Raw genomic sequence first — 24,540 nt, 5'->3', positions numbered from 1 at the left:
CATCTGTACATATATTTATATGGCGATACCCTGAGGTAGTGGCCAGACTTCAGGCCTCTACCCAAACCCGGCCTCAATGCAAGAACACTGGTGCATAGACTGGATCCAAGCAAGAGGGTATCCTTGAGAACTTTGATCATCTCTCTGTTTATCATTATGTTGTCTATTGGTCCAGTGGTGAGGATTTTAGTTTTCCTTACACTGAGTTGTCATCCACGCTGAAGGCTGCCTGCACTTGATCTTCATCAGCAAGTGCTTCAAGTTCTCCTCACTTTCCACAAGCAAGGCTGTGTCATCTGCGTATCCCAGGTTGGGAGTAAGGCTCCTCCAACCCTGATGCGATATTTGTCTTCACATCGTCCAGCTTCTCAGGTGATTTGCTCAGCACACAGTTCCTAATAGTTCATTCCCACCCTCCCCTGATTTTAGATATAATATTTGCTTTAATAAATTTAGAAGACTCAGAGAAGTATAAAAGAGCAAAGAATCACACGGGCCCATCATTAACTACAAACAGTGTTGACATTTTGTCCTATTCTAGTATTCTCCCATGTGCATGGTTTTCTTTCCATATTTGGAATTACAGGACATATAAAGGGATAACGTGCTTTCCTCCTCGATTTATCACAAGCATTTTCTGTCCTTATACCAGGTCCTATGCACTGGAGTGACCAAGCCAAGTAATTCCAAGTAGAACAGAGAAAGACAAAAACTGTTTATTTTGGGTGCCGGGTTAATAGTACATCCAACAGCAACAGAGGCTGTTTAGCAAGTCCTCCGCAAATTCCAGTGTTCAAACAACATGTGTACTGCTTTTCTAACAATATTACTCACATACTACCTGTTGGTAGGAGTTATAATGCCAGATAATACATTGTAAAAACCCGTATAATTCACTATCCTGACATCTACTTTGCAGATGGTTGTTACTGTTGCCAGGTGTTAGGTGCCGTTGAGCTGGTTCTGACTCATAGCAACCCTCTGAAGAACAGATGAGCTACTGCCTGGACCTGCACCCTCCCCGCAATTGTTCTCCTTGTCGCAGCCATCGTCTCGCTGCCCCTCTACATGACCAAGCATGAGGGCCTCCTCCAGGGACACGTCTCTTCTTCTTGATAACATTTCCAAAGTACATGAGGCAAAGTCTCGCCATCCGTGCCTCTAAGGAGCATTCTGGCTCCTTCCTTTCCAGGTTGCCACCTCTTATTAGACCTGATGCAATAACAGGGAACACTGGAGATTCAAGTCAACCTCAAATAGGAATGAACTAGCATTCTAAACTCCTGGTTGAGCCCTAGGGAAACAATTAAAGCATTTATTTGAAATAACATGGAGAGCCGTATGAAGCCTGAAGCAACATTGATTATACTTAGACATGGCTGACTAAAAATTAAAATAGCTTCAGTCATGGTCACAGTATTCAACAGTGAAGTAAACCTTTCATGTATTGGTTTTACACAGCTGTTGTAGCAAAATGCCACAACTTGGGTGGGTCAAAGCTATGGAAGGTAACCAAAGAGAGACCAGTCCCTGGAGAAGGACATCATTCTTGGTAGAGGCAAGAGAGGGGAAGTGAACGAGAGGAAGCCCCTTAACATGATGGACTGGCACAGTGGTTGCAACAAAGGGCTCAAATACAGGAATAATTGTGGGGATGGCACAGGACTGGGCAGTATTTCAATCTGTTGTACAAGGATCACTATGGGTCAGAACCAACTCAAGGTCACTGAACAACCAAAGAGGCTCAACTTGAAGAGATGACCTACAACGTCGTCTGACATTTATTTAACACGGTGGGTCTAGAAATGATCTAGATTAGGTCACAAAATGGGCCCCATCCTCAAGGAACTTAGTCAGATCTCAATCATTTCACACTCATTAGCTCCAGGAAGATATTTGCGCTGTGACCTAGGTCTACGCATCACTTAAGTGGACAGAGATGGCAAAGTGCCTGATTTAAACAGCAAAGACAATAGAAGGCACCAAGTCAACCCTTCCTCCACAGTGTCTCTTCCCTCCCTGCCATCCCACTTAGCCCAGTCTCTCATCTGAGAATTCCTGTAACTAATCACTCTTCTTCCATCCATTCCTTCTTCTTACTGGGAATCGATTAGTCAATCTCACTCATACCCCAGGTGATTTTTTTGCCCAAAGATAGTTCTGGATATCCAAGCTCTATTGAGGCTGAAGGAGCCCTGGTGGTGTAGTGGGTATGTTTGGGGGCTGCTAAGCACAAGTTCAGCAGTTTGAAACCATCAGCCACTCAGAGAGAGAAAGAGGAGGCTTTCCATTCCAATAAAGAGTTCCAGTCTGAGAAACTCATAGGAGGCAGTTCTACCCTGTCCTTTTGAGTCAACATTGACGCATAGCAAGGAGTGGGAGTGGGAGTGGGATTGAGGATGAGGTTGGGAGGATCCTGTCTGGAGTCTCTACTGGTGGCTCCCTCGATCCAGTTCCTTTTTTCTTTCTCCTGCCCAACGAGTCTGTAAGACGCATCACATCTGCCCCAGGTACAGCACTGAGCTCATCCCCCCTCTCAGCCCCACCCTCTCTGCCATGGTTCAACTTCTCACCACGTATGTAGAAATGGGCAGTATATTCTCCTGCATATTAACTCTACGTCTTGGTGTTCTTCAAGCCTGTTCTGCACATGTGCTGTTGGCCGCTGTGTGAAGTAGAATTACAGGAATTACAACCTCTGCGGTGAAATAAAATCGCTTAATAAGATTCCTCTCTCCATGTTCTTTGTAACTCGGGACCGTGCAAACAAGGTATAGAGCACTTTAATTAGGGGACTGGTCAGATTTGCCATTCCACTGACGAGCCATCTCAGAAGCAGGGAGAAAGAGAATCCGGTGACAAAAAGAAGAGCCACCAGTGGAGCATGTGGGAAACCCCTGCCTGAAGTGATGGGGGCCTCAGAAGATGCAAGACCATGAGCCCGAGCAGAGGAGGCGCACGGAGACCGTGAAGCAGCCCCGAAGGGCAGCACTGAAACCATGAGATGGAGTGGCAAGTTCCTAGCCCACAGAACAAGGCAGAGGTCAGGGATCAGTGAGAGACATTCCTGCCAGCATGGCTCAGAAGAGGTTTCATGGGCCAAAGGATGTAGCCTTCACATTTTGTAACCTGGTAGCTTCCCTAACCAGCCTGTCATCATGAGTATTGCCGGTGAGTTCTGTGTGGTTACAGCAATGAATGACCGAACCCAGCAGAGAAGTAGAATGCTGTGGGAAGGAGGGCTGGTGTCAAAACCCGGTCATGAAAGATGGAAGGTGGAGTTGTGACTAACGTTTTAATGTCTGCCTTCAGACAATCAGCCTGGGACTGGCATGGAATTGGCTTCTCCTTCTCCTCCTTTGTAGAGCCAGAAGAGGTCGGAAATGCCCCCAGGCCATTTCTTCAAGGCAGAGCATCTTAGAGTTGGGTGAGACATTTTGTATCATTCCATCTCAACTCCCCCACCACCTGCCATTCACACACAATCAATTCTTGGATTCTCGATGTAATCATTCGAAATGTGGATTATGTTCTGTTGTCTTTAGAGTTTCTGAGTGGGTCCATTAAGTGCTCAAAAGCCTAGTGGTTTGAACCAACCCAGAGGCACCTTGGAAGACAGGCCCGAGGGTGTTTCTGGGAGGTCAAAACCTTGCCACCGCTTTGCCTCAGTCCTGCTCCCCCAGTGAGTCACCCTGAGTAGGATCCTCTCAATGTCCGCCACCAGCAACTGTTGACTGCACTTTTGTGGTAGGATTTCACTCTATGACAAAGCAACTTAATTGGATCGATTTGACAGCTTTATTTGTTTGTTTTTCAAGAGCATTGTGAGAACTGCCTCTCTGGATCCTTTTCTCACCTCTGTTGCTACGCAGAACAAATGGTATGCTTCTTCGCCCTCACGTGGGTCAACATTCCCTCGGTCTAAGCTTAGCTCTCCTGTGCCCTTAAGTTTTCTCTCTCAAGTCAAGTAACTACACTTCCCTCCTTCAATTCCCATTGCAGACGCTCCCCCTCTCCTAATCCCCTGGTTCGCTCCAGTCCCTCCGTCTGTCCGTCTGTCCTGTGCCGTGGAGGACCTGCCATGAGCCTCAGGTGCTGGCTATCTAGTGAGCGGAGGCTAGTAAAGGGATTCCCTCCTTCATTTGTCTGTTCTGCTGAGATCTGAGAAATGTACTCCATGACCTTGCTGACCATTTCCCCTGTGACAGCAAGCAGGAAAGTCGGAGGGGCAGGGGCAGGGCTGAGAACGTGGTCAGTCAGAATAGGAGGCAGACCTTGGGCATCTCAGAGAAGAGGAGAAAAGCTGCTTCGTGGGAAATGGGTAGAAGAGGTACATTTGGAATACAGGACTAAAGATCTTGTGAAATCCTTGGGAGCTAAGTGGATATATGGGAAGACCCTGGGTGCTGGAGACTGAACCCAGAAGACTCTCCCACTCAGGACTCTGTGACCTTGAGTGAGTCATGTAACCTTTCTGAGTCTCCAGACTTCATTTAATTAAAAATGCCTACCTCGCAGAAGGGAACCCTGGTGGGGTAGCAGTTCCCCACTTGGCTGCAAGGTCAGCAGTTCGAGACCACCAGCCCCTCCAAGGGAGAAAGGCAGCACTTTCCACTCCTGAGTTGCTTCACAGACTTGTTGCGAACATTAGAGAGCAGTCTATAAAGTACTTAGTATAGTGTCTGGTGCACCGTAAATGCTCAGAAATAATTGCTCACCGTTACTGAGCACTGGCACGCGCCAAGGCCTACACTAAGCACATTCCAAACAGGCAGCAGAGTGTGACTCAGCAGCACGTAGAAGCAATGATACAGAGAGGATTTCCATGGCCCCTGCCTAAGGATGATGTGCAAATTCATGAAGTGTTACAGAATTTTTAAAAAAGAAACTGTCATTACTGTGCTTTTTTCCCTTACACATAATAACCACTATTGTCAAGCTGATGCTGATGCATTGTGACCCTAGTTCGGGTTTTTGAGGTTTTGTAAATATTTGTGGGAGCAGACAGCCTCATCTTTCTCCCAAAGAGGGGCTGGTGGAGTTGAACTAAAGACCTTGTGGTTAGCAATCCGACATTTACCCGACAGCACCACCAGGGCTTGGCATCTACTAAATAGCATGCACATGCATGTAACACACACAGTGCGCATAGCAAATTAACATAGGAGGGGATTGTGTGGTTTGCAAGACCCTTATGACGTACGCATTTTCATTTACAGAATGGTAATGATCCTGGTAAGAGCCTGATTAGAGAGATACTCAAATTTTGTATTATTCATACTTTATCAATGAAGAAAGTAGAAGGTAAATAATTTAATTAGAGTCACACAAGTAATACGTTATGATGCTGACATTTTAACCAAGCTGCTGAATTCTTCACCGAGATAATTGCAATAAACTGATGGATAGTCCAGGACCTTGGACATTCGATCCAAAGGATTATGCCATTATTTATTATGCTTGACATCATGCCTGTTACACAACCTCTCCCCAAAGACAGCTGGCATTTTATGAGAGAAGCCATACAACACAATGTCCTGGTCTAGAAGTCAGTAGTCTTGGATTTAGTCTCAACTCCTAAATCCACGTTCAGAGTAAACTATTGGGGAGACATGTTCTTACAGGGTCTGGAACTCAACCCATGGCTGGGTTAAGGAGATGGGGGTACAGTGAATCTTCTTGATTTGTTTACCTTTATATGAGCTACTTGTTTTAGACTACTTTCAAGGCACTACCTTGTACCGTTTTCAATTGACCTGAATGAGCACCTGGAGGCCTAGAAACTCAAGTGACCTTCCAAGGATTTCCCAGCTAATAAGTAGAGTTTGAGCCAGAGCCAACATCTTCTGGCTGTGTTGGAAATGCTAATGTCGAGCCACTGTGACGCTCAGAAACAACCGAGAGAGAGCGCGAAACCCAGTCTTGGGAAAAAGCAGAAATTGCTGTGAGCCAGCCTCACAGAGTGAGGCCTCTGAAAGGACTGAGCCCTGTTCATTCTTCTGAATTTTTGTAGCGCGCAGGAGCCATCAGACTGAGCTCCCCCTTCCACGCGCTAGGAAAGTATCTGAGACGACCCGTGGGGGCTGCAGAGGCGCACCCGAAGGTGGGCCCAATGCTGGTGCCATTGCTGGGCAAAGAAGGAAGCCCCTACTCTGAGAGCGCTTTGTGTGAAGTTGGACCGCAGAGCATACATTTCCTTCACCTCACCATTTTTGACGTAAAAATGGTGAGCTTTGCGGCTCTGTAAATCCCATGACCTGGAAGAAAGCATACTTTTCAGTTATTGATCACCGAGAGGAACTAAAGTATGACTAAGATTGGAATCTGAACACTTCAGAGTGATTGGGGAGATAATAACAACTGCCCCAGTTCCTGAACCAGGAACTAAACTAGGCGGTACTTACTGCTCTCCCAGACCCTGCCGGAGGGTGCGCATCCTTGTTCTCATTTGGAGGGAAGAAAACTAAGGCTTAGGGAGTTTCAGCAAATGGCCAAAGGCCCTAAGGCTTGTGATTGGCAGGGCTGGCAATTGAGCCAAAACGTGCATGACTTCAAAGCCACTCTTCAGCAAATACACTTCTCAGTTTTTCCTGAAAGACAAAGTGGTATGGAAATGACCTGACTCATCCCCAGGACCTCTGCCCTGAGGCTTGTTTATGGCTCTCTCCTCTGAAGTGCCCTCTCCATTCCTCTCTCTGCCTACATCAACACCTGGCATCCTCCAACGGCTAGTTCAAGTTCCTCCAAGAAGTGTTGAGTCAGAATGATCTTTCCTTCTCGGAACTAGTATTTATAGAAACATGCCGCATTTCCTGGGGTCCCTCTAATTTGAAGTAACCCGTCCTTTTCACTGATTAAATAAGTCACTAAAAGATACTTGATTTTTACACCCTTTGAAATAGATATGCACCAGCTATTTCACACAAACACGGTTTGCTTTATATGAACGAATCTGCAAATCAGAAAAAAAGTATTTTATTAGGCTTAGAGGTTTAAACTGAATCATATAAGAATTTTTCTCCTCGTGTAGTCAATCCTCAGACTGACCCAGGATCACAGGCACAAGGAAGAAGGTGGCTCCCTCCATCTGGCCAGGAAGCAGACTTGTTCTTCTTAGCTGATATTTTCCTTTCTGGTCTACCCCAAGGTCTTTAATTAAACTCCCCAAAGGCCAAGTGTCTGGAGTATGTTTCTTTACCAAGTTGCTGACACAGCTCATTCCCTAAATAATTAATGAGACAGTAGTAGCTAACTGTTACAGATTGAATTGTGTCCCTCCAAGATAGATGTTGGAGCCCTACTAGCTATCCCTGTGGATCTAGTCTAATCTAATGTGTTGTAATCATCTTTCATAATGCTATGTGATGTGATCGATAAATTGACAGTTCACACCAGTAGGGTCTATCAATAGTGCTGAAGCCCTGATTTCTGGAACTATGAAAAAATATGTAAGAACTTCTAAAAATTGGTGGGAAATCTCTATCATCTTTTGATTCCATTTCTTCAGGAGTAATGGTTACACTTTGAACTGCTAACTTCAAGGTCGGAAGTTTGAAATCCCTGACACTCCACAGGGAATATGAGGCTTTCTAGTCTCATAAAGACTTGGTCTCAGAAACCCACAGGGGGCAGTTCAACCCTGACCCATCAGCTCCCCGAATTGCAATAGGCTCAATGGCGGTGCGTTTTTGTTTTTGAGTTCAGTGAATCTTTGTTCTCCAAAGTCACCTATGTTTTGAGGTACAGCAACACTAGGGAACTAAGACGCTAACGCTGGGTAGCAGGACTGCCTACAACAGATTTGGAGGCCAAGCAGAATGGGGTTTGAACTCTGCCTTGCTTGCATGAAGGATCACAGCAAGGAGTAGCCATGGGGCTGCTATGCACAGGGCCTGGCATGAAATACATACTCAAAAGACAGCAGCTAATATGATCATTAGCTGTGAGCCCAATCCAAAGGAGGTGAGCAACTTTTAACCCATGGACCCCTTCAGGAAAAAAATACTCGTGGCTTGTATAAGAAACTTCCCCCTCCTCCTCACCGTTTCCCTTTCTTCTTTTGAGCCTATTCAACAGTAAACACAATAACTGTGATTATCAAAAGACCCGGGCTCACCTCTGGCATATTTCAAAGGCAGCAGCATGGAGACAGCCTCTTCATGTTATACCTTCCAAGTGAGGGCCCTGACTGAGCAGAGAGCTAGCAGACCACAGGAGGGCCTTGTCCTGGTGGTTGGTCATCCCTGTGTGAGAAAACTGGGAGATGATGCCCTGCTCATAGAACGTCAAAGATCATGTCAATTCCCCGATGAGAAAATAGACATCGCGGTAGTATTAAACCTCCCCCTGGGTTTCGCATATGAAAGGTGTATCGCTGATAGCCCGTGTGTACCTGGGTGTATCGCTGATAGCCCTTCTGCACTTGCGTGCGGTTCTCAGAGGTGGAGACAACACCTGCATCCTGCATGAACCCACAGTGTGCAGAAGCAAGACTATCCCCAGGCAGCAAGAAAGTGCCATTCAAGACTCTAGGATCCAGAGCTAAATACAGCAGCCTAGAATCAAACTGAGCTCCACATTTTGTTGTTGTTGTTTTGGGGTGCTGTCAAATTGAGTTTGGCTCATGACAACACCATCTAACTGAGTGGGACCTCCCTATACATGTTCGTGGGTGTCATCTTTACAGAAGTAGACTGCCAGTTTTCCCCCAGGGAGCAGTTGGTGAGTGTGAATCACCAAACTTTTGGCTAGCAACCCAACGTTTTGTTGAGTGTTCTATCTCTACTTCCTAGAGTGACCCAGCTGAGGCAGTATGTACAGTGGTTGATACAATTCATGGCCAGTGGAATCATAGTGAGTCGGAATGGACTCAAAGGCAGTGAGTGAGTTTGGTGTTTTGTTTGTTTGTTTGTTTGTTTGTTTGTTTTCTTTTCTTTTGGAATCCCAGTGGCTGGATTGAATTCCAGCTCAATTCAAGAAATAGTTGAGTAACCTTAGGCAAGTTATATAACCTCTCTGTGTCTCAGATTTTCTATGGATAATGAATGGCAGTGGCACAATGGCTACATATTCAACTGTTAACCAACAAGGTCAGCAATACAAACCCACCAGTGGCTTCACGAGAGAAAACATCTGGCAATCTGTTTCTGGAAAGCTTACCACCTAATCTGACAAACTCCAATTTCTGATGAAAACACACAAGAGATGTCTCAAAATAAGAAAAGGTACATATGTAACACCAACATCTTGCACGGTGCAGAGGAACCGAAAGCATTTTGCTTGAAAACAAGGATCAGACAAGGATGTCCTTCATCCACACTCCTATTCAATACTGTGCTGGAAGTCTTAGCCTGAGCTAAGAGAACAACAAAGGGAAATTAAAGGTATCCAAATCATCAAAAAAGAAGTAAAGCTCTCTCTGTGTAATTCCATACATTGAAAACCCTAAGACACGACAAGAAAATTGTTGGAAATAATTGAAAGTTTCAACAATGCGGAAGGTACGAGATCAACACACAAAAATCAATTGAACTCTAATGTGCTAAGAAAAAGAGTTCTGAAAAGGAAATCAAGAGCATCATATCATGTATAATTCCCAGACAAAAGAAGAAATACTTGGGAATAAACCTAACTAGAGTTATAGCAAAATGTGGTCACCAAAGCAAGCAGGTGCCTGGCTATCAGAAAGAATCGTGTCTGACGTCTTAAAAGTTATTCTTAAAACGAGCAGGCATCTGTGGCCATTACATAATCTCCTGTCAACTTGAACAAAGGGGTGGAGTCTAGCCTGTCATTCAGGTCATAGCCATTGATACCTCTGTGTGGGCATGGCCTTCTCCTGAGGATTCTGGGAACTCCTGTCTTCCTCCCTGGAGGTGGGACACATACTCTCTCTGTTACACATTCCTGTTGACAAGCCAGATGGAGCTATGCTGATGGAGTCAGAGCCCTGGAACTGGAGTTGCCACATGGAGACCCACTTCAGTGCTGAAATGCTTCCACTGCCACTGGAGCCACAAGATTCTGTACCCACTGGCCTGTGATCTTCTTGCATTCAGCATCATTGCATGTGTTGGTGAGGCTGAAGAGGAATTTATAGACTGGTATCAGACATACAGGCTAATATCAGACTTATGGACTTAATCAGAACTGGGCTGGAATGTTTTCTTAATATAAAATTATTCTTTGATATAAAGCGCTCACCTACATTTATATCAGTGTCTCTGGATTTGTTTCTCTAGTCTACCCAGACTAACACACCATCTAAGCAAAGTGTCAGCTAAGCCCACAGTGAAGAAGCACATCAACCTGTGTGATCCAAGGATTGTAAATAATAAAATCCAAGATCAGAGGAGGAAATTGTCTTAGGACTTAAATTCTGAGCATCTGGTTTACAGAAGGCTATGGTGAGAGTGAAAGTCCAAATTCCATTTGCAGAGTCTGTGGCTATCAAGCCTCCATCGAATTCCCTCAGACCATTGGCTTGGAATGTGAGTAGCCCCACCTTCAGACAGAGTGTATTAGAAACTGAATTAATACAGATATAGTTAGATTAAATTTTAACCATTTAATTTTCCTTTTGATTTGTTCTAGTTTTTATTATTATCTGCTATATTTTAGATTGAGTTTTTTGTGCTTTATTTTGTTATTGTTTGGGGGGTTATGTAATTTTCTTTAGTTAAATTCCAGGATAGGTAAATCTATAGAAGTAATAACTAGATTAATAGTTTCTTTGGGTTATGGCCAGGAAGCTTAAGGGAAAATTGGAAGCCAATAATAATGACTACAAAAATGAAGAAAATGTTTTAAAATTGATTATGGTGATTATTGCACAAGTAATTTTAATAGGTTCAAACCATTGAATTGTATGGTATGTGAATTATATATCAATAAGCTCTTCAAAATAAATTAAAAACCTAACCATAGAAAAAAACAGAATTGTACAAAGTAAATTACCAAACACGAGCACAATAAACTAAAAGAAACCTATATAAATGGAAGAATATATCATGTTCATAGGTAGAAAGACTTAATATTGTGCAAATGTCAATACTACCAAAACAACAACAAATCCTCCAAACCCACTGCCATCAAGTCAATTCTGACTGATAGCCACCCTATATGACAGAGTAGAACTGCCCCTATGGGTTTCTCAGGCTGTAAATCTTTATGGGAGCAGAAAGTCTCATTTTTCTCCCACAGAGTGACTGGTAGTTTTGAACTGCATACCTTGTGGTTAACAGCACAACACGTAACCTAATTCTGATCCGTGTCCCATCATCATTCTTTAAAGAGATGGAAAAACTAAACACCCACTTTATATGGAAAGAGAAGAGAACTGGGAGAGGCAAATCACGCCTAAAGAAGAACAAATCCTCTCACTTCCTGATCTGAAAACCTACTGCACAGCCCTGGTAAGAACAGCCTGGAACTGGTGCAATGATACCTGCATGGAACGATGGAACAGAATTGAGAACCTAGAAGTAGCTCCACCTACATCCAGACAAATGATCTTTGATAAAGGGCCAACACATACTAAATTGGGAAGAGATACTCTCTTCAACAAATGATACTACCCAAACTGGATTTCCAAACTGAAACAGAATTAAACTGAACCTATATCTCACACACATTCAAAAACAAATACAAGTCTATAAATATAACACCTAAAAGATTTAAATGTAAAACTTAGAACTATAAAGATCCCCAATGAAAATAATAGGAGCAAATTTAGGGGTCTTAAGATTTGGTATAAACACTCAAGAGCAATGAAAAATGAGAAAGCAGGAGACAAAATAGATGCCTGAGGCCTCCTACAAATTAAACAATTATGTACATTAAAAGATTTGGCCAAAAAAGTAAAAAGAGAGCCCACAGACTGGAAAAATTAAATATTTGGCAATGACATATTGGACAAGGAACTAATCTCTAAAATCTGTAGACATTTTCATTATTTCAACAATAAAAAGACAAATGCCAAGGACTCAAGTAGAAAGAAAATGTTTTGAAAATGATGATGGCAGCATCTGTACAAATGTGCTTGATACAATTGATGTATGGTTTGCAATAAGAGTTGTAAGAGCCCCCAATAAAATGATTTACTTAAAACAAATTTTTAAAGAAAAAGACAAATGATCCCGTTTAAAAATGAACAGAGGACATGAAGAAATCAAAGAAAACATTCAGGTGGCCAAAAAACACCCGAAGAAAGGCTTGAAATCATTGGCCATTGAGCGATACGAATCAAAACAGTGACGAGCCGCTAATTCACTCCAGCATTGATAGCAATGTTCCAAAAAAAAAAAAAAATGCTGGAGAGGGTTCAAAGACATGAAAACCTTCATACACTTCTGGTGGGGCGATAATTGTTGCAGCCACTGTGCGAAGCAGCGTGGCACTTCCTCAAAAAATGAGAATAGAAATTTGGCCCAGCAATTACGTATACATGTATGTCTTAAAGAAACAAGAGTGTACAATAGATACGTGCACACTCATGTTCATAACAGCACTATTCACAATGGCAAAAACACAAAAAAACCTAAGTCCCCATCTGTGGAACACTGAGTAAAGACACGTGGGCACGTATACAATGCTATACTACCCAACATTAAAAACTCTGGTGTCATGACATGGACCAACCGGAAGGATGTGACGCTGCATGAAACCAAAAGGACTAATATTATATGAGTACACGGCTGTAAAAAAAATCAAGAAAACATTTTCACACTAAAAGAAATAGACTGATGGCTACCAGGAGTTTGGGGAAGAAGAGAGGGGGACACAGGCTAGAGGGTGGAGCAGAGTTAACTGGGTGAAATTGTTAGGGAAGATAATAGCCCCACAAGTGTGAGATCGGTGGAAAGTGATGGAAGCAGAGCCAGACAAGGGGAGACTTGATAAGACATTGAATGTGAAACATGATTTGCTCTGTAAATCTTCGCCTAACTCACAATAAAAGGTTTGGTTTGTTTTTTAATACATTTTCTTTTCTGCTTAAATGGTAAAAATGTTCACAATGGAAGCTCTTCTAAGTTCAGAAAAATAAAACATATTAAAATCAATCATAAAACATTCCTTTAAAGATTATAGCCCAGGAAAGGGCAGTTGTACACTGTCCTTGAAGACCTCTATGATTATGAAATGGGTTGCATACAAATTGATTATAGCTTGATGAAACCCAACAACAAAACATGGAAGGAGACAATCCATAAAAGATGCTTTCAGAAGTGTCAACAGAGAGTGTGGCAGTTATATAATCTCCTGTCAATTTGAGGAAGAGGCGGAGTCTAACCTGTCAATCAGGTCAGAGCTTGATGACCTCATTTGGAGACACACCAGAGGTAAATAGCTAACTGGAGGCCAGACACACTCTCTCTGTGCTTTGTCGCCCTATGAGACATTCCTGTTGACAAGCCACATGGAGCTATGCTGATGGAGCCAGAAGGTTGGAGCTGGAGGACCCACGTGGAGACCCACACCAGTGCTAAGATGCTTCCACCACCACTGAATCCACTAGAATCTCCACCTATTGGCCTGTGATCCTACTGCATTCTGCATCATTGCATGTGTTGTGTGAGTCTGAAAAGGAATTTACAGACAGATATTAGACATAAGGGCTAATATCAAACATATGGACTTGATCTGAACTGGACTGAAATCTTTTCTTAATCTACAATTACTCTTTATATAACGCTCTTTCTTACGCACATATGAGTGTCTCTGTATTTGTTTCTCTAGTCAACCCAGACTAACACAGAAAGTAAACACTCACTAGACATTGAATCAGACCAGAATCAGGTGCTTAAGAAATTGTAGGATCTGATCAAGTTTGGGGGGAGGAAGTTTACATTAAGAAATTGTTTTAATTCTTCTGAGATCCAGAGTTCTAGGTTCGTAGAGTTGAGGTGATCCATCCAGAACATTTACCTTTAGGTGTGCTTTTGGCCCTTAAGTCTTGAGGCAATTAAGTCACTGTTGAGTCAGACAGTGGTGGTGCTACAACTGAAGTGGATGACTTTAGCATCCAGAAATTTATTCTCACATCATCTATCCAATGTTGTTGAGTCAATGCCCAATCGAACCATCCCACAGGGTTTTCAAGACTGTAACTCTTTATGGAAATCAACTGTCACGTCATTATCCTGTGAAATGACTGGTGTGTTTACAAAACCAACCTTTAGTTAGCAGCCAGGCACTCTGATTGCTGTACCATTCCAAACCAAACCAAACCAAACCAAACTCACTGCCATTAAGTCAATGCAGACTCATAGTGACCCTATAGAGCAGGGTAGAACTGCCCCCCTGTGAGTTTCTGAGACTGTAACTCTGTAGGTGAAGGATTTCTCTCTCTCTCTGGGCTCTGTGAGGTGAGGGTGCGGGGGGGGGGGGGGGGTAATGATGCGGGGTCGGGGGGGGGGAGGGGGGGAGGCTGGTGGAGAGAAGGTCCATGTCACTTCAGCTTCTCCTTTCTAGTTCTTTGGGGGTCTTGCCTCTCTCTTACCCCTCTCTGCCCAGCTCCCTTGTTTACTCTCTTTCATCCCTCTAAAGAGATGGATTCAAGAGATGCCCCACAGTAATCCAGGCTCACTTAAAGTAACAAAAACAATCCATTTCCAAATGGGATTATACCCACCAGGGCACTGCAGCTAGGATTTAACACGCACTTTGGGGACCACAATTCAACCCATAACAATGATTGAGACCATTATTGTGCCTTAGGTGTTGAGCTCTTTTGAAGAATTCAGCCAATTTTGAGAAAAACAGCCGCCAAAAGTCAAATTGGGAGCTATGTTTTAGCTAGTAATTATTTTAGTCCTTCAAGACACGCTGTATGAAATTCCTCCTGACCACACATTGGCTATCTGTTCTGTTCTAGCCTTTTCCCCATGGCAGTACTAATAATTTCTGGTGCAACATTTTGTAAGTTCCTCTCGTTTTCAGACCATGTGTGACTCCCTAGTCAACGTGTTACCCTATCCCTTAAATCATAGATTTAAAAAAAAATCATCAATTCAAATTATTGGCTTAACATGATTTTCCATTTAATAGCACTTTCAAAGTATCTTTGAACACAAAGGGCTTGTGTTCGAAAATCTCATTGAGTGTAAATTTTACCAGCAAAATGTTGGAAATAGATTCAACAATCAGTAAGATGATTGAACACTTTTTCGTGAATCCATAAAATGAATCACTTTGAATTCATCAAAATTATATTTTCCAACAACACTTAATGGCAATTTGCTAAGATTATAATATTAAGTTACCAAAAAAATCTAGCAGCATAAAAACTCTTAGTTGCCTGCAAAGAAAAAGAAACGGAAAGGAAATACACTAAAATGATAAAAGAAGGGATATAGATTATTTCTTTCTTTTTAAATGATCTTATTCGTTCAAACGGACTACAGTGAGCATTGATTATTTTAATGATTTTTTTCTTTTTTTACATTTTATTAGGGACTCACACAACTCTTATCACCATCCATACATATACTTACATCAATTGTGTAAAGCACATCCATACATTCCCCCGCCCCAATCATTCTCAAAGCATTCGCTCTCCACTTAAGCCCTTTGCATCAGGTCCTCTTTTTTTTTCCCCTCCCTCCCCGCTCCCCCCTCCCTAATGTGCCCTTGGTAATTTATACATCGTTATTTTGTCATATCTTGCCCTATCTGGAGTCTCTCTCCCCCCCCCCCCCCCCGCCACTTCTCTGCCATCCCTCTCCCAGTGAGGAGGTCACACGTGGACCGCTGTAATCAGTTCCCCCTTTCCAACCCACTCACCCTCGCTCTCCCAGCATCGCCCCTCACACCCCTGGTTTTAATGATTTTTTTAATGGTATTTTTTTCTTTTTATTTTGCCCCAAGTGAAGAAGATTCTAAGGCTCAAGAACCTGGTTCTTTCTGCTGTCCTTAAAGAGTGATTCTGTCAGGGACTTGAGGGCACCTATTATGTAAACACCACTAATCCTTTGCCCTTTGCTAATATTATTAAGGTTTGGGAGCATGTAACTACCTGCTGACTGTTGGCATGCTGGCCCTCTGGTGTGGGAAGTAAATCCTCCCGCATGTCTGGGTGTTACAGGCTTGTCACGTCTAGAGAAAGACGGTACCTCTGGATCTCCAAGCTTCTACTCTGCCTCTGTCACTGCTTGACAAATATATGTAGTTTTCGCTTTTCAGGTATTTCTTCCATTGCTTGTGAATCTAGGACATTCCCTTCAGCCTCCAAAATCAGAAAGCATGCCCTTGTGTCTCCAGGAAAGTATGAAAAGTTGGGATAGGAGACTCTTCCCCTACCTCTGAGGAACTGACTGCTCGTGCTGCAGCCTGCAGAGTGAATCACTCTGTGAATTACAAAGCCTAGCTTGTGTAATCGACGCCCCTTCAGAAGGAAATGCTAATGGGCCGCAGGCCTGTGTGGCTACTATATGCCTGCGGCAGAGGGAATTACCAGGCTTTAAAGCACTTCCTTCGTTTCCTGTAGGGTCACTTTTTCCTGTTTCCTTCTCTCTTCCCGCTCCATAACCATTATGTAACTCTTACTATTCGACGGTTGAGACACTGACACTGAACCTAATAGTCATATTTTTTTAAAAAAGATCATTTTATTAGGGGCTCTTACAGCTCTTATAACAATCCAGACATCAATTGTATCGAGCATATTTTTACATATGTTGCCATCATTATTTTATAAGCATTTACTTTCTATTTGAGTTTTTGGTATCAACTCCTCTTTCTCTCCCTTCCCCCCTCCCCCCCCCCCCGTGGCCCCTTGATAAATTATAATTATGTTCCTATCTCACACCCACAGCTGTTTCCCTTCCCTCACAGTTTCTGTTGTTTATCCCCGGGGGGCGGGGTATGTGTAGATGATTGCCCTCTTCGTCCTCTCCCCACCATCACCCTACCACCCTACCCTCCTGGTATCGCTACTCTCATCTATGTTCCTGAGGGGGCTATCTGACCGGGATTCCATGTCCTGAGCTCTTAGCTGTACCAGTGTACATGCTCTGGTCTAGCCAGGACTGAAAGGTCTGGGGTCATGATGTTGCGGGGTGAGGGAGCCTCAAAGAAGCAGAGGAATAGTGTGTGTTTCATTGGTGCTATACTGCACCCTGATTGACGCATCCCTTGCTTCCCATGCCTGTCTCTATTTTTCTGGTCTAACAGCAGGAGCGCTGCGCAGATGAGTCTACCTGGATGCCATCCGGACTCCTCTTTGTTACAGTCTCACTAACTGACAAGAACTGGGCTGAAGAAGCCTTACCGGCACTATCTCACTTAATTCTTCCAACTGCCCAGAGAAGCAACTATTTTCCCTTAAAAAAACTGAGGCTCGGGAAGAATTGGACATTTGCACAACGGAACTTCTGCAAAACGATGGCATCTAGGTTATCTTGCGCTGCAATACCAGAAACACCAGACAGAAGTGGATTGCTTTTATCAAAGAGAACTTTATTATCTTACCATTTAGGAGACGAGCAGTCTGAATTGAGAGTTCCGCCTCTTGGGGGAGGATTTCCGTGTGGCCTCTGTGAGTGCAGCCCTTTGTGTCTTGGTGCCTAGATTGCACTGGACAGAGGAAGGTCGCAGCCCAGGGAGCCTGGGTCCAAAGGATGCACCCTCCTCCCACCTCTTCGCACGTACTGGTAGTAGATGCCCTTCTCCTCTGTTTGCGTATTTAACCTCTTCTATATCACAAAAGAGATGATCCAAGATATGACGAAACCTGTAGAGTGTATCCATCCTGCTCTATCAAAACCACAGCTTTGCTCCTGCCTCATTAACATTGTAAACCCCAAGCCAAACCCACTGTCACTGAGTTGATTCTGACTGACAGCAACCCCTATAGGGTTTCTGAGGCTGTAACCAGTGGTTCTCAATCTGTGGGTCACGACCCTTTGGGGGTTGAACGACCCTTTCACAGGGGTCGCCTAAGACCATCCGAAAACACATATTTCTGATGGTCTTAGGAACCGAGACAATGCTCCTCTGTCCGTTTCCAGGCGGGTCTGCCCACATGCAGATACACCCGCATACAGTACCCAGCGTGAAGACAGTTAGTTACCCATGCTACACCACGCTTCAAGACAAAATTTCATTTATTTGTCATTAGAAGTAAATATTTCACACTATGTAACTACATATTGTTTTGTGATGCATCGCTGTGCTTTAACGATGCTCAATTTGTAACAATGAGAAGAGATCCTGCATATCAGATATTTATATGACGATTCATCACACTAGCAAAATGACAGTGATGAAGTAGCAAGGAGAATAATGTTATGGTTGGGGGCCCCACCACACGAGGAACTGTCTGAAAGGGTCATGGCATGGGGAAGGCTGAGGGCCACTGCTATAAACTGTCCTAGGAGACAGCCTCTTCTTTCTCCCTAGGAGTGGGTGGTGACTTTGTACCGATGACCTTGCAGTTTGCAGTTCCGTGTTTACCAAACAGTGCTGTAACAGCATAACCAGGACTCAGGAATGACCAGGCACACCTGGAGAACTCGAAAGAGGGAAAATTTATTAGTCGGCAACCCAGAGGATCCAGCCTTCTGAAAGATCTGGGTCCTGAATGTCAGATGGGCATAGGTTTTTATATTTTATCCTCACGAGCAAATTCACAGAAGAGGGGCAGTTCACAGAAGCAGAATAGGCAGGGATTTCTAGTGCAGATAAAGTCTTTATTAAAGGGGGTCCGGGATGGGTGCATGCCAGGAATGAGGGAGTACATGGAGGGGCTCAATGCCTGGGGTTTCTTTTCCTACGGTGAAAATTCCCTATGAAGATTTTCCTTATAGTGCAGTCAATTCTGACTTGTAGTCACGGATGTGGACAGAACAGAACATTCCCTGTGGCTTTCTGAAGCTTCAAATCTTCACGGGAGTAGACAGTCTCGTCTTTCTCCCAGGGAACAGTCTGGGCATTTGAATGACTGGCATGTGTACTTAATAGCTCAGTGCATAGCCCACAAGGCAACCAGGCATCCTAGAAGCTAAGATTTACAACACGTCTCAAAAAATGGAATGTAATCACACAATATTGGGAATCAAAAGCATCCAGGTCGATACATGTTTCAGGGGACGTGATTTGATCTATGACAGCTGGTAAAATTGATCTAGACTACAAGCTCTTTCATTCAACATCTAGCAAAATGAACAAGAAAACAGCACCCCCCAAAATTTAAAAATTCAGTGGGCAAACCCGACAATAAAAAATCTATATATGTGAACTTGAAGAGAGAGCAGAATTTATCCAATATGAAAAAAATGTTTTAATGAATCTAGACTTAGATACCTATCAAACTCAAACTCAACCCTCCCATCGATTGGTTCCAATACATATTGACCTCGTAGAGCAGAGTAGAACTGCCTCTTTGGGTTTCTAAGGTTACCTCCAGGAACAAAGAGTCACATATTCTCCCCACTGATGGCAGCCCAAAGTCTCACCAGAAACCCATGGGGGGGGGGATGGGGGGGGTGGAGGGTGGAGGAGGGAATGGTCATTGTGAGTCAGCATTGACTTGATAATAGTGAGTTTGGTTTGGGTTTAAGGTGGAGTGGCTTGCCTTTGGGGTATTTATTAGCAGCCCTAAAAAAAGCTTTATAATGCATGAGCAGAGGCCAAGGGGTTTTGTAGCTGAGAGGCCAAAGACCAGAGAGAGAGGTCAGCCTGAAGGCACAGCTGAGAAGTGACTGTCCTGAATATTCATAACCTGTTAACTCACTTCCATCACATCACTTCTGACTCACAGGACCCCCTAGGATGGAGCTGACCTGCTCTTGAGGGTTCCAAGACTGTAAATCTTTACAGGAGTAGAAAGCCTTCCCTTTCTCCCAAGGAATTGCTGGTGGCTAACGTTGAGATTAGTCATCCAATAGGTAGCCCACCACACCGGCAGTGCTCCTAAAAGCCATAATCATGAGTACTGAGCGACTTGGCAATAAATGATTGAATACAGTTGAAAAGTAGTGCGTGCCTTGGGCAGGACGCGTGGAGGTTGGAGCTACGTCTAACCTGAACCGCACAGAAATTGCCTGGGCCAGCTGACACCAGTGTGGGTGACTCACCTTCCCCTTTGAGAAGTCACAGGAAGCCAGACGGCACTCCCACTTCTTTTTACAAGGACAAAGAAAAAAAAATTTTTTTAACTTGTAGGCCAAAAGATACAAGGTAGAACAATATAGATATTTTTTAAGCCGCTGGGAGGTAAGGAAGAGCAAAAAGAAATAAACACCTATCAACCCAAAATATATCTGACAGGTCACTAGATTAGGGATGAAAGGTACCTGTGTTCCTGAATGCCTATCCTGAAGGAAAATTAGCTGTCCATGCCACAATAAAGGGGTTGGAAAGATATCAGTCACACTAATTAGACATGCATGGGAAACTCCGAACTGAACATGCACAGACAAAGCTGCCTAGGCCCAGGAGGAAGCCAACCGTGCACACCCATCTTAGGCACCAGCAGCAGGACATCATCCAGGTGCACCAAACTTAGCCAATAAGCTCCACCAATACCCTCAACCACACCTCCCCAGCCAGTGGCTCCTGTATCCCTTCTCTCTTGGTCTGGTGGGCTCTGCAAGTGGAGGGTGGGCATCTCCCCCGAGTGCTGGGGGCTGAATGCTCTGGGCCTCTGGGGAGTTCCTGCTCTTGGTTCTGCATGCATGGTTTCACTCTCGTGTTCCCCTATTCTTTTTTTATTTTAAATCTTTTTACTGGGCGCTCGTATAGCTCTTATCACAATCATCCATCTATCCATCCATCCATCCATCCATCCATTGTGTCGAGCACATTTGTACATGTTGCCATCAGAATTTTCAAAACATTTTCTTTCTACTTGAGCCCTTGGTTTCAGCTCATCCCCCCCCCCGCCCCCCAACCTTCCTTCCTGGTATTCTTTTTATGTGGTTTATTCTACCCTCTCCTGAAGTGGCCATCTAAAGTCTCGAGATCCCATGCAGTCCCCACGTGGCCTTGTGTGCTTTCCAGAAATAGCATGTACTTTTTGGAGACTGTAATAACGGAAACTTTCCTTTCCCTCATAAAAACTACTTGGATTTACAAAAACGCTTGTGTCAGTTCGGGTAGACTACAGAAACAAATTCATGGGCACTCATATATGTATAAGAAAGAGCTTTATATACAAGAGCAATTACATGTTGTAAAAACATCCCAATCCAGTTTAGTGTCAAGTCCATAAGTCCAACATAGCCTATATATCTAATACTAGTCCATACATTCCTCTTTAGACTCACACATCCTAAATGCAGGAAGATCACAGGCCAGGGGGTATAAAGTCTTGTGGGTCCAGTGGTGGGATAAGTATCTCAGAACTAACAGGGGTCTTTAAGTGGCTCCTCCAGCTCCCAGGGCTCTGGCCGCATCAGCCTAGATCCATGGGGCTCATTATCAGTAATGTCTCACAGGGAGTGAGCCTGTGTCCCTCCTACAGCAAGCTATTCATCTCCTTCGTGCCTCCAAATGAGGTCATCAAGCTGCAACCTGATTGACAGGCTAAACTCCACCCCTTCATTCTTAAGTTTCAAATTGACAACAGATTATGTAAATACCACAGTGCTTCTGCCACATGAATCCTTTTAGCGCTGCGAAGCAAGAACTGTTAGGGGTTATGCCTTGGGTCTTTGCTTCAAACGATGAAAGAATTCACTCCAAAGTACGTTTTGTGATTCAAGTTGGTTTTTATGAAGGACAAGACAAATTTCGGATTTTAGAGTCTCAAAAGGGTACATACTATTTCTGGAAAGCGTGACAGCTATGTGGAAAGCTGAGCTGGGGTTCACAGGTGGGCACCAACCAACCACGTGGAAAAGAGCACCCACATATGCAGAACTTGGGTGGAGGGGATCCCGGGAGACCAGAAGCCCAAGAACCCTAGAGGCTAAGACCATCTGGGCCCAGAGACTGTGGACCCTCAATAGGCCAGGAGTGGGTGCAGGGGGCGGGGAGTGAGGGACCCTCTCCATCTACCACTGACCAGGAGCAGGGTAAGAGCAAGGCCTTCCCACAGCCAGGATATTTCAAACCTCTGCCTGTGGAGGCACCGTATTGATGCTATGGATTGATCCCATTGGCTGAGTTTGGCCTACACCTGTGTAAATTACCTAAGGTGGGTGTGTCCACGATATTGGTTTCACCTGGACCTATGGGCTTGTGTCTGCGCATGCTTAGTTTGGGGTCTTCGTGGGCGCTCAATGTTTGCCTGATTTCTTTCCAAACCCCTCCATGGGGGGCTTTGCAGGCATGGGAGGGACAATCCCCCTGTCCCTAAGCTAGCTACCTAACAGAACCAAGGTAAACTACTCCAGAGACCTAACATATTTGGTGTGTGTAACTCGAGGACAAAACCTCTGGACTTGACCTTCTGTCCTCTGGACTTGGCCTTCGAGGTAAGCAAGCTCAAGACAAAACCTTTCTGTCCCTGAAATCTTTCGGTGAACACTTTTGTTTTGGATTCCATCTCTTAGCACTTGAGTGAAAGCTGAGAAGCTCTGGCGGCTGAGTCTAAATTTCTAAGTGTCAGATTTAAACCACCAGCCTTTGTATGAGAGAAATGGGGCCTTCTCTCAGACTCCGTTGCAGAACAGAGGGATCCACCTTGCCCTCTGTAGTTGCTGCCCGTGAGAGCTGACTTGTGGCCCAGTTGATTGTAAATGTGGGTCACCATGAGCTCTACAAGACACCCTTTACCCTTCCCCAACCTGTCTGCCTTCCCACTCTCCTATGCGTTTCCTGCCCTCATGGTTTGCCATCTGTGCCCCCCTAAGGCCTCCTTTCTATGATGCGGGAAGGCCCTGAGCTCTGGTCCCCAGTACACCTTCCACCTTCCTTTGCTCCTCTGATGGCTGCCTGACTTGTAACTTCCAATGGCTCTTCTCCAGGGTTGTTCAATCAACACCTCCCTCGGGAGGACACCCACTCCTCCCCAGGATTTCTCTTCTCAGCCCAATCTTTGATATTTTGCAGGGTTGCTGAGCACACGACCCTCAGCTGACTTGTTGCTAAAATGGCATGTCTTGCTTCACGCACTGGTCTAACCACACGTTCCTGGTGGCAGGGACTTCCCTTCCCGCCCTTACCGGACCTTCCCCCAGGCCGTTCTGTTTTTTTCCTGGTCCCTTTCCAGTTTCTTCAAGCTAATCTCTTCTGGTTCCCATGGGTCCCTCAGGGTTTGCCATCCCCCGTCCGCTCTGGTCTGTTCCCCAATTCCCTTCTGGCACATCCAAGCATCCTTCCTCCAGTTTACGGATAAACTGGGTGCAAGGGATGCCTAGTTTTCTTGAGTTCAGCTCTGTTTGGGTTTCGGTCTTTGTTTCCTGTTTTTTGTTTTTTTTTCTTTTTCCCAAGTTTTGTAAGGTCATAAATAATTCTAATCCGGTTGTTTCCAAGGCCACTCAAGAAGCTTTTTAAGCATAGCTGTGCCACCTTCCTAGACAGCTAAAGATTCCAATTTCCCTAGACTTGGCTGCATTCACTCCCCTTCAAAGATCCTGGTGGGTCACCCTTAGCCAGAGACCCCCTTCGAGGTCATGGTGGGTCACCCAACCTGGTGGACCCTTTCAAAGGTCCTGAAGATGCCACTCATTAGCTGTGGTACCCTAATGCCTGGCTTGCTGTCTAGAGAATAGTCAGGGTGTGGACCCAAAGCCCTACTTCATGCCCTTTGACAGCAGGAAGTAGCCAGAGACTGTCTCCATGTAGTATCCCCCCCCCCCCCAAATTTGGGTCCATACTCTTTCAGTGGGGAATGATGGGTCGCTGGATTAGGGCTAAAGGAGGGTTGTCTTTCCGAATGCCTACGCTAAAGGAACCTCAGTTGTTCACGTCACAATAACGGGGCTGGAAAGAAATCAGGCACGCTAATTAGACACCTATGGCAAAATCCAAACTGAGCACAGAGTAAAACCACCTAGCCCCAGATGAAAACCAACCTGGGCACACCCACATTAGGCACCAACAATATGGCATCCCACAGGTCTGCCTAAACTCAGCCAATAAAGTCAGCCAACACCCTCAACCAGAGCCCCCAGTCAGTGGGCTGGGAGGGGATAAAAGCAAGCCTGAGGCCCTTTTATTTCTCTCACTTGGTCTGGTGCGCTCTGTAAGTGGAGGGTGCTGGGGGGGGGGCGGGGCGCAGGAGAGGGGCGAATGCTCTGGGCCTCTGGGGAGTTCCTGCTCTTGGTTCTGCATGCATGGCTTCACTCTCCTGTTCCCTTATTCTTTTCCCGTGGGTTTTCGCCCTCTCCTGAAGTCTCGAGCTCCCATGGGCAGTTCTGCTGTGCGCCCTTGAATGCTTTCCAGAAAGAGTGTGTATTTTTTGGAGACTCTTAATACCTGAAACTTTCCTTTTCCTTATAAAAAACGTTAGGTAGCTAGAGGCAGAAACCAGGGGTTGTCTCTCTACATGCCAAGGCCTCCCCCCGCCCCCGCCCCCTTTACAGGCAATTGGAAGCCAAGAAAGGCTAGATTGCAGGTACAAATTCAGGCCTTGAGACCGGAAGCCAGTACACT

The 24,540-nt window shown here is 44.7% G+C and overlaps 1 pseudogene; it reads left to right on the top strand.

Annotated features, from left to right (window-relative positions):
* The first annotated feature begins 4,779 nt into the window (after positions 1–4,779).
* LOC142455743 (U6 spliceosomal RNA) lies at positions 4,780–4,877 on the top strand (annotated as a pseudogene).
* The last annotated feature ends 19,663 nt before the right edge of the window (positions 4,878–24,540 follow it).

Source organism: Tenrec ecaudatus, chromosome 8 (genome assembly GCF_050624435.1).
Source record: "Tenrec ecaudatus isolate mTenEca1 chromosome 8, mTenEca1.hap1, whole genome shotgun sequence".
NCBI classification, from domain to species: Eukaryota; Metazoa; Chordata; class Mammalia; order Afrosoricida; family Tenrecidae; genus Tenrec; species Tenrec ecaudatus.
This window is presented reverse-complemented; position numbering and strand designations above follow the sequence as displayed.